At 42.7% G+C, this 12,557-nt stretch overlaps 1 protein-coding gene across 1 annotated transcript in view; it reads left to right on the plus strand.

Moving 5' to 3' along the window:
- The window catches only part of SORCS3 (sortilin related VPS10 domain containing receptor 3), a 632,959-nt gene that overhangs the window by 426,075 nt on the left and 194,327 nt on the right, over nucleotides 1-12,557 (plus strand). The gene's annotated exons all lie outside the window — the stretch shown is intronic.

The following is a 12,557-nucleotide window of genomic DNA, read 5'->3' on the forward strand; positions in this document are numbered from 1 at the left end:
ATTAGCTGCTCTGAGTCAAGCACTATGCTAGGCACCAGGCTATGATGGTAGGCAAAACAGACATGGTCTTTACCCTCTTAGTCTTCAGAGCCTAACAGAGGAAACAGATGGTAATGAAATAATCAGATAAAGATGTAGTAAAAGCAGTCGTAAAAGTAAAAGCAAGGGTTGTAATGTGAGGGTAAAACCGAGAGGCCTAAGCTAGTCTGGGAGTCTGAAAAGCCTGCCTTAGTCGTGTACATATAACAAGGAACTCGAATTTGTCAGATAAACAAATATATTTAAAATCAAACTATGTCGGGTGCAGGTAAGGAGGACTCTTCATGCAGGGGTCCATCTTTCTGATCTCTGCATGAGTGACCATGAGAGGTGCAGTGGTTCTGGCTAGCATCAGTCCTAACCTAGCTCTCCCACAATGATATTCTGTGTTTGTGGTTAATTGCCTCTTCCTCTTAATTTCATTATGTGCATAATGGAAGTTTTTACCAGCATCACTGCAACTCAAAGAATAGTCCAGTTACCAGCACTAGTCCACAAACTGCTACTGATCTGTGATCAGACAAGTAAAGATAAGCACATTCATTGTGAATCTTCAGAGACATACGGCAGCTTGATGTTCTGTGATTTTTAAAAAAATTTTTATTGCATTTATAAAAATATCATTTGGTAATAGTTCAGGAAAATCTATTCATTCACAAGTGGTTTGAAAACCAACTCTACATGATGATCTCTGAGGACTCTTCTGGCACTGAGAGCCTTTGATTTTAATTGGATGAGGGTAGAAACTTCTAGATCACTGTTATAAAATATCCAATGTGAGTTTTAGAGCCTGGAGTTGAGTGACTATGAATGAGAAGGTATTATTCTAGAAAGAACTCTCCTTCAGCTAGATCTCTCAGACATTAGCCAGGCCAACTCCAGAGTAAAGGAGACATGATATCTCTGGAGGCGGGAGTTGGTGGTTTAAGAAGACAGTCACAACATGTCCTTCTCTGGCAACGTACTTGATTTCCAAGCCAAAGCTCTGGTCTCAGAGCATCTTCACAGAAGAGGTTAGAAGTAAAATTTTGAAAAAATCCAATAAACTCAAATGACCCAGTATGTTTGCTCTTTCTTAATCCATTTCACTCCCATCTAACTGCTCAAAAGCTACTTTGATTTATAAATGGAATTTAGGAAGTGAGTAGTTTGAAACATAAGCAATTTAAACTTTGAAAAGTAGCTCCCATGAAGCAGAGTAAAGGTACTTAAAGGATTTCTATTTCCCAAGACCCTGGAAACACAATGAATTAGAGTGTCTCTGTTTAACTAGTGTTATGGATGGTCCCCTGGGTAAACATTGTGCTTTATAAAAAGCTAATACTCAGAAACGGTTTTTAAAAATTAATATTCAGGGACTCTTCCAGTGGAACCGTGCACTACTGCTGACATTTTGTGACCATGTTACACAAAAGACCTGCATTCTTACTAAAAAGCAGCTTCTCCCTGCTTTCCCCCGCAATTTTCCCTGTGAACCTCAATTTCTTGGCTCTCTTCTCCCATGCTTTAGGCCTTGGGGGATCTATTCTAGACTTATGGTCTTGCTAGGAAACAGTGGACTTGAGTAAGCTGAGATGGACAATAGAAGGGTCTAGGTTTAGAGACTGAAAGAGCTGGGGCTAGATTAAGGACAGCCTGGGGCTTCATCTCATTGGTCACAGAAGGCTGCTTTTCCCTTGCCAGGAGCAGAGCTGGCACGGGGCTGTGGATTTGCCACCTCATGTTCAAATCATTACTCCTAGAGACCTAACTGGCTTTGTCATTATTGTCTGTCATTCATTTGGTAGGCATCACTGCATGTCACTTCATTCTTGAACAAAGAGAATTACAATAGCTCAACACCAGCCATGACTTGCTTCCTTCCACTCCTATTTGATTAGCCAAACAGCCCTTGCTCTTGCCAGAGTGTTTTTTAATTTACTGTTCCTGATGTAGATTTGTCCAGCTCTACCATGCCTTCACCACTCGCCTTCATTCCTATCCTTCCCTGCCCCTTACTTTCAGCAATCATTGAGCCTCCTGTTTCACCAAAAGCTAGAGACTACTGCATATAAATGCATCCTACTTTCCTTTGCCCTTCTCCCTGAAAACTTTTCTCTTTCTCTGTATTTCTCTGCTGTGTTGGAAGAGTAACAATACCTTCTTAGTGAACTTAAATTTCAATTACACCTTTAATCCTGTCTCTTCCAACCTTTTAGGAGTTTTACTTCATCAGTTACTCTCTGGGTCCAGTATCTTCAAACTCTTTATTCCCTTGCAGTAAGAAGATCATTAATTCTCCTCCATCTAAGAAAAAAAGGAAACAGAACTGTCCTTTCCACTCAAGTGACTTTTCTATTTGTCTCTTTTCTCCATTGCCAAATTTTACAAAACTATGTATAATGAGTGTGGTTCCTCATCTTCAAATCACCTTTAAACCCACTCAGTCAGGTCTCTGCACCACTACTCCTTGAACCATGATCCTTGGGGAACTCTTAGTGTTGAATCCTGTGCTTTCTTTTCATTCCTCATTCTTCCTCACTTCTGCAATATTCGCACTGGTGTCAGCTTCCTTCTAGAGTTTGTCCTTCCTTGGTCACTGTGATTTACTTCTGTTTCTTTTTTTTTTCTTTCTGTCTTTCTGACCATCCCATTTTTGTATTTTGTTGGTTCCTCTTAATTTGGGGACCCCACAAATGTCAATCTTTCCAGGATGTCCTCACCATTTTATTGTGGGCTTTTAAAAAAGATTCATTTCCCCAGAAAAGCATACCCACTATCTTCAAGACTGTTGGTTCCTATAATGATCACCAAATCCTTCCCCTACTCTACTCGTTCCAGAATTTTGTGCTTCCCATGCCCCACTTAGACATCTCTACCCTGATATTGTTCAGATACTGAGGGATAGCCCTAGTGAGATATTCCTCATAGACCTCAAAGCCCAAAATCTCCATGACGGAACATACTGCCTTCCTCCCTCCCCCAAATTAGTTAAAATCATTCCTCTTGAGTTCTTGGCTTATCTTAGTAAGCAATCTCACCACCCATCTTTTCCAACATGGAAATCTCAAATCACCTGGACTCGATTCATTCTCTCAGTAATCCCCAGCCTCTTGAACCCATGACAGTTTATGATACTTGCAAGATATATTTTTCAGCTGCTTCTTTATCATCCCTATGGGCATTAAAAAAACAAAAAACAAAAAACATATCCTCATCATCTTTCACCTAGCCCAGCTTCCTTTCTGTTCTCTCTGCCTTCCAGTTTTGCTCCTCTTGAGTAAGAATCTTAATGTTGCCTTGTAAGTTTCGAAATGCAGACAAAATGATGTTGTCCTTTTGGTTAAAAACTGCTGTTGAAATTAAAGGCTTCCCTTGTGGTGCAGAGGTTAAAGCGTCTGCCTGCAATGTGGGAGACCTGGGTTCGATCCCTGGGTTGGGAAGATCCCCATGAGAAGGAAATGGCAACCCACTCCAGTATTCTTGCCTGGAGAATCCCATGGATGGAGCAGCTTGGTGGGCTATAGTCCACGGGTTGCAAAGAGTTGGACGAGATATGTAAAAGAATTTCAAATAAAAGTGTAATGACACCCTGGTGAGTCACTATTATATGCAAACCGTGTCACAAAAATTTTGTGATCAATAATAAAAACTGATGTTGATGAGTTATCACTTCTTCATTTTTTTTTTTTTTGGTAAATTTGAGGCAATTCAAGGTTACCAGTACCATTATGTCATTCTTACATACTTGCACTCCTAAATGAACAAAAATCAATTGTGTGACAGCCAATGTGTCCCCAGTCATTTCTGTCTTGCTGCCCATAGTAATCTGACTTTTTGGACAATCCATAAAGAGATGCCATAAACATGAATCATTGTTGGGCAGTATTTTACTAAAGATTATTTGAGATAGTGTCAAAATCAAGGTGTACTCACCAGATTCTGTCTTATGTGATAAACATAACCAGGGAATCAAGATTGAGAAAAACTAGCCTAGGGAATTTTTTATTGAAGTATAGTTGATTTACAACATTGTGTTACCTTCAGGTGTATAGCAAAGTGACTCAGTGTGTGTGTGTGTGTGTGTGTGTGAGTCTCTTCAGTCGTGTCTGACTCTCTGCAGCCCACTTGACTGCAGCCTGCCAGGCTCCTCCATCCATGGGATTCTCCAGGTAAGAATACTGGAGTGGGTTGCCATGCCCTCCTCCAGGGGATCTTCCAAGCCAGGGATCAAACTCATGTCTCTTATGTTTCCTGGATCGGCAGGCAGGATTTTTACCACTAGTGCCATCAGTTCATGTCTGACTCTTTGCGACCCCATGGACTGCAGCACACCAGGCTTCCCTGTCCATCATCAACTCCTGGAGCTTGCTCAAGCTCATATCCGTCAAGTCAGCCATGCCAACCAACCATCTCACCCTCTGTCGTCTCCTTCTCCTCTTGCCTTCAATCTTTCCCAGGTCGTTGGTCTTTTCCAATGAGTCCTTTGCACCAGGTGGCCAAAGTATTGGAGCTTCAGCATCAATCCTTCAGCATCAGTCCTTCCAGTGAATACTCAGGACTGATTTCCTTCAGGATTGACTGGTTTGATCACCTTGCAGTCCAAGGGACTCTCAATAGTCTTCTCCAACACCATAGTTCAAAAGCATAAAATTCTTCAGTGCTCAGCTTTCTTTACAGTCCAATTCTCACATCCATACACGGCTACTACTGGAAAAACCATAGCTTTGACTAGATGGACCTTTGTTGGCAAAGTAATGTCTCTGCTTTTCAATATGCTGTCTAGGTTGGTCATAGCTTTTCTTCCAAGGAGCAAACATCTTTTAATTTCATGGCTACAGTCACCATCTGCAGTGATTTTGAATCCCAAAAATAGTCTCTCCCTGTTTGTCAAATAGTCTATTTGTCATGAAGTGATGGAATTGGATGCCATAATCTAGGTTTTCTGAATGTTCAGCTTTAAGCCAACTTTTTCACTCTCCTCTTTCACTTTCATCAAGAAGCTTTTTAGTGCTTCTTCACTTTTTGCCATAAGGGTGGTGTCATCTGCCTATCTGAGGTTATTGATATTTCTCCCAGCAATCTTGACTCGAGCTTGTGCTTCATCCAGCCTGACATTTCACATAATGTACTCTGCATATAAGTTAAATAAGTAGGGTGATAATATACAGCCTTGACATACTCCTTTCCCGATTGGGAACCAGTCTGTTGTTCCATGTCCAGTTCTAACTGCTGCCTCTTGACCTGCATACAGATTTCTCAGTAGACAGGTCAGGTGGTCTGGTAATCCCATCTCTTGATGAATTTTCCAGTTTGTTGTGATCCACACAGTCAAAGGCTTTGGCGTAGTCAATAAAACAGAAGTAGATGTTTTTCTGGAATTCTCTTGCTTTCTTGATGGTCCAGTGGATGTTGGCAATTTGATCTCTGGTTCCTCTGTCTTTTCTAAATCCAGCTTGAACATCTGGAAGTTCATGGTTCACAAACTGTTGAAGCCTAGCTTGGAGAATTCTGAACATTACTTTGCTAGCATGTGCTGCTGCTGCTGTTAAGTCACTTCAGTGTCCGACTCTGTGCGACCCCAGAAATGGCAGCCTACCAGGCTCCTCTGTCCCTGGGATTCTCCAGGCAAGAACACTGGAGTGGGTTGCCATTTCCTTGTTCAATGAATGGAAGTGAAAAGTGAAAGTGAAGTTGCTCAGTCATGTCCAACTCTTCATGACCCCATGGACTGCAGCTCACCAGGCTCCTCCATCCATGGGATTTTCCAGGCAAGAGTACTGGAGTGGGGTGCCATTGCCTTCTCCATTACTAGTATGTGAGATGAGTGCAATTGTGTGGTAGTTTGAACATTCTTTGGTATTATTGCTTTTCTTTGGGATTGGAATGAAAACTGACCTTTTCCAGTGTGTGTGTGTGTGTGTTTATATATTTATATATATATGTGTGTGTGTGTATATATATATATATATAGATAGATATAGATATACAGTTTTTCAGGTTATTTTCCCTTATAGGTTATTACAAAATAATGAATATAGTTCTCCGTGCTATATAGTAAATCTTTGTTGGTTATCTACTTTATATTGAGTAGTTAGGATCATAGGTAGCACAGTTTTAAAGAATCTGCCTGCCATTGCAGGAGATGGAAGAGACGAGGGTTCAATCCCTGGGTCAGGAAGATCCCCTGGAGTAGGAAATGGCAACGAAATACTGGAGAAGCCTATCTCCAGTATTCTTGCCTGGAAAATTCAGTGGACAGAGGAGCCTGGTGAGCTGCAGTCTGTGGAGCTGCAAAGAGTCAGACACAAATGGAGCACACACATGTATATGTTAATCCCAAGCTTCTAACTTCCCTGGTGGCTCAGAGGTTAAAGCGTCTGCCTGCAATGCGGGAGACCTGGGTTGTATCCCTGGGTCGGGAAGATCCCCTGGAGAAGGAAATGGCAAACCACTCAAATATTCTTGCCTGGAGAATCCCATGGATGGAGGAGCCTAGTGGGCTAGAGTCCACGGGGTTGCAAAGAGTCGGACACGACTGAGCGACTTCACTTCACTTCACTTCTAACTTAACCCCCACTTTCATCTCTGGTAACCATAAGTTTGTTTTCTCTGTGTGTGGATCTATTTCTGTTTTGTGTATGAACATTCATTTGTATCATTTTTTTTTAATTCCAAGTATAAATGATATTATATGATATTTGTCTTTGGCTTACTTCATTTAGTATCATAATCTCCAGTTCCATCTATGTTGTTGCAAATGGCATTATTTAATTCTTTTTATGGCTGAGTAATATTCCATTGTGTATATGTACCATATCTTCTTTACCTATTCATTGTCAATGGACATTTGAGTAGCTTCCATGTCTTGGCTAGCCTACAGATTAAATTCCAAACCCTTTAACATAGTATAGACTGCCTTCTCACACCGAATACCTAAAACATCTTTGCAAACTCACATTCACCTACTGACTTACATTCTACACCTATCACTCATCTCATACACACCAGGAGATCATTTATCTCCAGGTCTTCAGTCATGCCTTCCCTTTGCTGGGATAGTGGAAGCGGAACATTGCAGTTCCAGACAAACTACTTAGGATCTCCTAAAATTCTGCTCAAAAGTTACCTAACTTTTGAAACCACCTGAACTCTTCCCCGTTTCATTTTCAGAGATGTTAAGGGCATGTTTCCTAAGATGGACATGTTTCTTGAGATAGGCATCTTGGCTTCTCCATTAGAATTTCTAATATTTGGGGCCATTTTTCTAAGCCTAAGTTTCTTCATCAACCTAACGCTGACAATCATGCTGTTCTCTAGCTTATAGAGTTACTGTGGAGATGTGTCAGGTAATTAGCCATGCCTGGTTGGGGCTGGGTGTCTTCTGCAGTCCTTTTACAGGTTCAGGTCAGTTAATGGCTGCAGCTCCTTCAGACAGTGGTAATACTATGCTCGTCTGGGATCAACCTCACTTTGCTTCTCTCCAAAGCACCTCAAGTGTGGAGTAAATTAATTTTCAGCATGTTAGATGCAGTCTCAAGGTAATTTTCCATGATACTTCCCAGCAGGGAGGCTTTGAAATAACATCCCTCGTATAATTAGTACTATGTACTGTGCTGTGCTCATCAGCAGATGGGATTTATCCTTGCACATTTGGACTTGACAGAGGTCAGCCCTCATCTCTCTGTACATGTCCTTGTGTGTTCCTGACAAGCTGGCCTCTTTCCTTTCCTTCTTTCCCAGCCCTCCTCATCATACCCTACCTCTTAGTCTAGCCAGATCCTTAGTTCACTGGCTGAAATTAATTATGATATCAGCTGGAGTTTTGAGACTTGGAAGGACTTCATTCTCTGTTTAGATTTCATTTCTGACCAGAGTCATCAAGCCGTCACAGTATCAAAGATGCCATATTTATTGCTCCCAGATAATGGAGGACATGGAACAGGGACCTTCCCAACCTTTTCTCTGCCCCTTAGAGTCATTCTTGGGTTCAGTTCCATTAAAAAAAAATAATATAATTAGGATTAATAGCATGAACATTTATTATTATCACTAACATCTTTGCCTTTCATGCCATTATTAGACCTCTTTCACAGAAGAGAAAACTAAATTGAGAGGTTAAGTATGCAGCCCAAGTTCACACAGTTCCCAAGTGGCAGCATCAGAATCCAACCTAGGCCTTACTCCAGAGCTGAGATATTAACCACAATTCTTATACTACCTCTCTGTGTCAGATGGTTATCTCCTTCAAGGCTATTTTCAGATTCAGCAGGAAGGAGATTTCTGGATCAAATAGACCTGAATCAGAAATACCTGACATCTTCACAGGAGGGGAGAAATCCCAGGACCTCTGTCTAAGGGCCGCTTCCCAGGCTGTGATCGAGAAGCTTCACATCATGTCTTTCAATGGAACCTCCATCCCCAGCCGTTTGGAGAACCCTGCATGGGAGGGAGGCAGCCTGTATTTTCTCCACAAACTACAGGACCCTTCCTTGATGGTTACACAGGATGATCTCAGCAAAGCTGACAAGATGTTTCCATATTTGTTAAACAAGAACCATTTGTTTAGCTCAGGAGCATCTGTTGAATAAACAAGATATCTGATGTGCCATTTGCTCATTGGAAATTAACAAACCCTTTAAAAATGGAAATTTGTCAGGAGTTATATGAGGCAGAATCCATTCTCAGCAAGTGCACAAATTGAAACTTCCTTCCTGGGCTTTCTAGAATCCCCCAGAGCTAGCTATACAGAAAAGGTTCCGCTTAATTCTGCCATCATTAAGGAAAATATGCAGACATGTTGGGGGAAGTGAGGCAAGTGTCCTGTTAAGGAAATGAAGGATCCCGGAGAATGTGTCCTCCAGAACAGTTGGTAGGAGCTAGTCCCCTTCTGCTTTGTTTTTCCATTCAGAGAACGTATGTGCCCTGGTTGGGAGGCACTATTTTTTTCTTTTTTTTTCCCTTCTTCCATGCTGTTTCCAAGAATCATTTGGTAAACTTGTCATCAGCCAGCATTATTCCTGTATGTGGCTACCTGTGGGGAGGGGGTGGAGGAGGGGAGGGATTAACTTACTATAACAATAAAGGAGATAGGGAAATGAAATGAAATGAAAAGGCTGTCACATCTTTCAGGGATGTAGTGGCTACTACTAGAACACTGGCTAAAATGAAGTCTGAGTATAATCCTATTTTGCCCATGAAACACAAATGATTCACAGTGTTGGCCCATTTTGAATTCATCCTTGAATGACCACAATGTGCTGGCACCAGGTGCCCCAGGCAGAAGGGACAGTGAGTGACAGTTAGCATTTAGCAAGTGCAGGTGCCACACTAAGCACATTACTGGCATCATTTAGCTATATGCCCACAAACCTGTACTGTTACTCCCATCTACGGATGAGGAAACCAAGCCTTAGAAAGAGGTAGACATGGGATTTAGACTCACGTAGTCTGAATTCCCATTGATGTGGTCATGATGTTGTATTGTCTCTGTTAGTCTGAAGAATCAGGGTCCCTGGCATGCTAGACATGAAGACTGATGAGCAGGGCAGGCTCCACGCTCAGGAGCCCTGCTCTGGGCCAGAGCAGAAGCATATTCAGCAAGATCTTCCTGAGATTCCTGGGAAATGTTGGCTGGCTTGAGGCTGATAAGCTGTTCGTGGTGCTTAGTCACTCAGTCATGTCAGACTCTTTGTGACCCCATTGACTGTAGCCACCAGGTTCCTCTATCCATGGGAATTCTCCATGCAAGAATAGTGGAGTGGGTTGCCATGCCCTCCTCCAGGGGATCTTCCCAAGCCAGGAGTTGAACTGGGGTCTCCTGCATTGCAGGCAGATTCTTTACCAGCTGAGGTACCAGGGAAGCCCCAATTTTTGTTGAGTTACAATTCAAATTCTTTATCTAGAGGGGCTTTGTGGGTGGGAGGGGCTATTGAGCCAGGCGAGTTCTCAGGCTTTATATAAGTGAGTCCCTGTGGACTCTAGTTAGAAGCTAAGGAATTAGCTGACTCTGGGCCCAGAGCAACTTGCTGCCTCATCTCCTCACATTAGCCCTCTTAGCAATTGATCTTGTAAACTTTCTGAATCAGAGAAATTAAAGATGAAAAAGGGCCTATTAACTGATGTTGCTCCAGCCCTGGACCAAGCAGAATGGCTCCCAGGAGAGGAATTCAGAGCATCTGGTTCAGTTTAATTGTAATTGTCCCAGAGGGTCTGACTTCTTGCTCTTCCCCCAGGCAGCCCTTCTCCAGGCCAGCAGATGCAGGTGTGAGTGACGTCTCAGAGGAGTACGCTGTCCTGTGCCAGGGCTCCGAGTCCTCACCTCCGTCTCAGTTTCTAGGGCTTGGGAGTTTTCATGTGTTGCCTCTGGAATGTGCTGGGGTTTGGGGGGTAGATGAAATAGCTCTAACTCCTAGATAGAAGCTGGTGATTTTACCTGTTTCTCTTCTTAGCCAGGAGATGTGCCTCCAGCAGTGTCTATGCAGGTAAAAGGGAGTGTGGGGGCTTGGAACAGAAGTGGGAGTCAAAGACTGACAATACACTGGGAAGACCTGACATGAACTGTTGAGTGTTCCTAAGCCTAGGAGGGACTTCCCTGGTGGCTCAGATGATAAAGCGTCTGTCTGCAATACAGGAGACCTGAGTTCGATCCCTGGGTCAGGAAGAGCCCTTGGAGAAGGAAATGGCAATCCACTCCAGTACTATTGCCTAGAAAATCCCATGGACAGAGGAGTCTGGTAGGCTACAGTCCATGGGGTCGCAAAGAGTCGGACACGACTGAGCGACTTCACTTTCACTTTCAAGCCTAGCAATGTCTTACTATCAAAGCCTTACTATCACAAACTTTGATCCTCACAACAACACTTAGAAGTACCTATGTTGTTATTCTCTTAACAGAGAAGGGGAGTCTGAGGCTCAGAGAGGTCAGATGAGTGTCAAGGTCACGTAACTTGGTGGGAAAGCTAGAATCAGAGAGATCTTGGACTGCAAAGCCCCCCTCTTGTCCCTGCTTCTTAGTGAAATGTACTGAACAAGATAGAAATGCAGAAGAGGAAGAGGCAGGAAGGGCTGGTGCTGACTTTGAGTTGAAATGGCTGATACTCAGATCAGCCAGGTTTAGCGTCTTAAACTGGGAAGCCTGGGCGTGTGATGAGCTCTCTGTGCAGGTCTCGGGTGCAGAGATCTTAGTGTTTGCAAATCTGTTAGTACGTAGGCTGTGTTCCCTTTCAGGCCTAGGAAAGGGGGTAATTCACTCATATACCCTCTGCTTAGAGAATGAGGCTGCTGGGCAAAGGTGTTCAGTGACTGATCTTGCATCTTAAGTGCAGCTGGTTAGCATTCCTTGGCTCTGCTGCCCCTGCCTAGATCTCCTCCCTTATTACTGAAGGAGATCTTTTCATTCTTTCAGTTACCTTTTTGGGGCTACTATTGGCTGAGGGTCTGGACATTGCCATGAGCTGCTGGTGGTTGATTTTAGATCCCAGGATATTATTCAGGAAGGGCAGGCCTATTTAGATAGATGACTGTCTTGGGTCCTGGCACACATGCAGGGTGAGAAGCATGAGACCCCTGAATGTAGAAATCAGAGAAGTACAGAAAAGGAACTGGGGATTGGGGATAGGGGTGGGAGGGATCATCAAAGAATTGCCCGTGCCACAGTTTGTCCCCAAGTTGTCCCTGAACGAGTTGTTTGAAGGAACAGGAGACTGTACACTTTTATTTTCCATGCATCCATGCCTTGTGTTTCTAGGATTAGTTTGATCTGTGTCACTGTGTCACTGTTTGGGACACATTCAGTAAAAGGAAGCTCTGTTGAGGTTAACTTATGGGATCATTTGAATCTTCTCTCATCCCCTTTTCCACCTGAGGAATCTTGGGTAAGCCACTTAAATTCTCAGGATCTCTATTTATGCATTTTTTTTGGATCATGTGGTAGCTCTGTTTTTAATTTTTTGAGGAACCTCTATACTGTTTTCCATAGTGCTGGCAACTTAATTCCCAGCAGCAGTGCAATAAAATTTTCTTGTTCTACATCCTTGCCAACACTTGTTATTTCTCGTCTTATTGAAAACAGCCATTCTAACAAGTGTGAAGTAATGTCTCATTGTGATTTTGCTTTGTGTTTCCTTCATGATTATTGATGTTGAACATCTTTTTGTATACCTTTGGCTTTCTTTATACATTTATGCATTTTCAGTTTTGGGCAATACATGCTTCATAGATTTCTTCTTAGAATTAAATGATGTAATGATGTAAAGAAATGAGGTGCCTGGAACATTGTAGCTGATAAACACGTGTTGGTCATTTTCTCACCTCTCTCCTTCTTTTTCCATTGAAGAAATGCAGGCTCTGTGGTACATCATAGAATGTCCTCCAGGGCCGAGTCCAGTGGACCTGGGTTTAAATCTGAGAGCTGCCATTTATTAGCTGTGATGACTTAGACAATCCACCAGCCTAGCTCCTCTGAGCCTGTAGTCCCTGGCTAATGAAATGCAGACAAAAATTAGAAGTTTTGATCATTGGTTGAACCTCATGATTAA

Source organism: Oryx dammah, unplaced genomic scaffold (assembly GCF_014754425.2).
Source record: "Oryx dammah isolate SB20612 unplaced genomic scaffold, SCBI_Odam_1.1 HiC_scaffold_14, whole genome shotgun sequence".
NCBI classification, from domain to species: Eukaryota; Metazoa; Chordata; class Mammalia; order Artiodactyla; family Bovidae; genus Oryx; species Oryx dammah.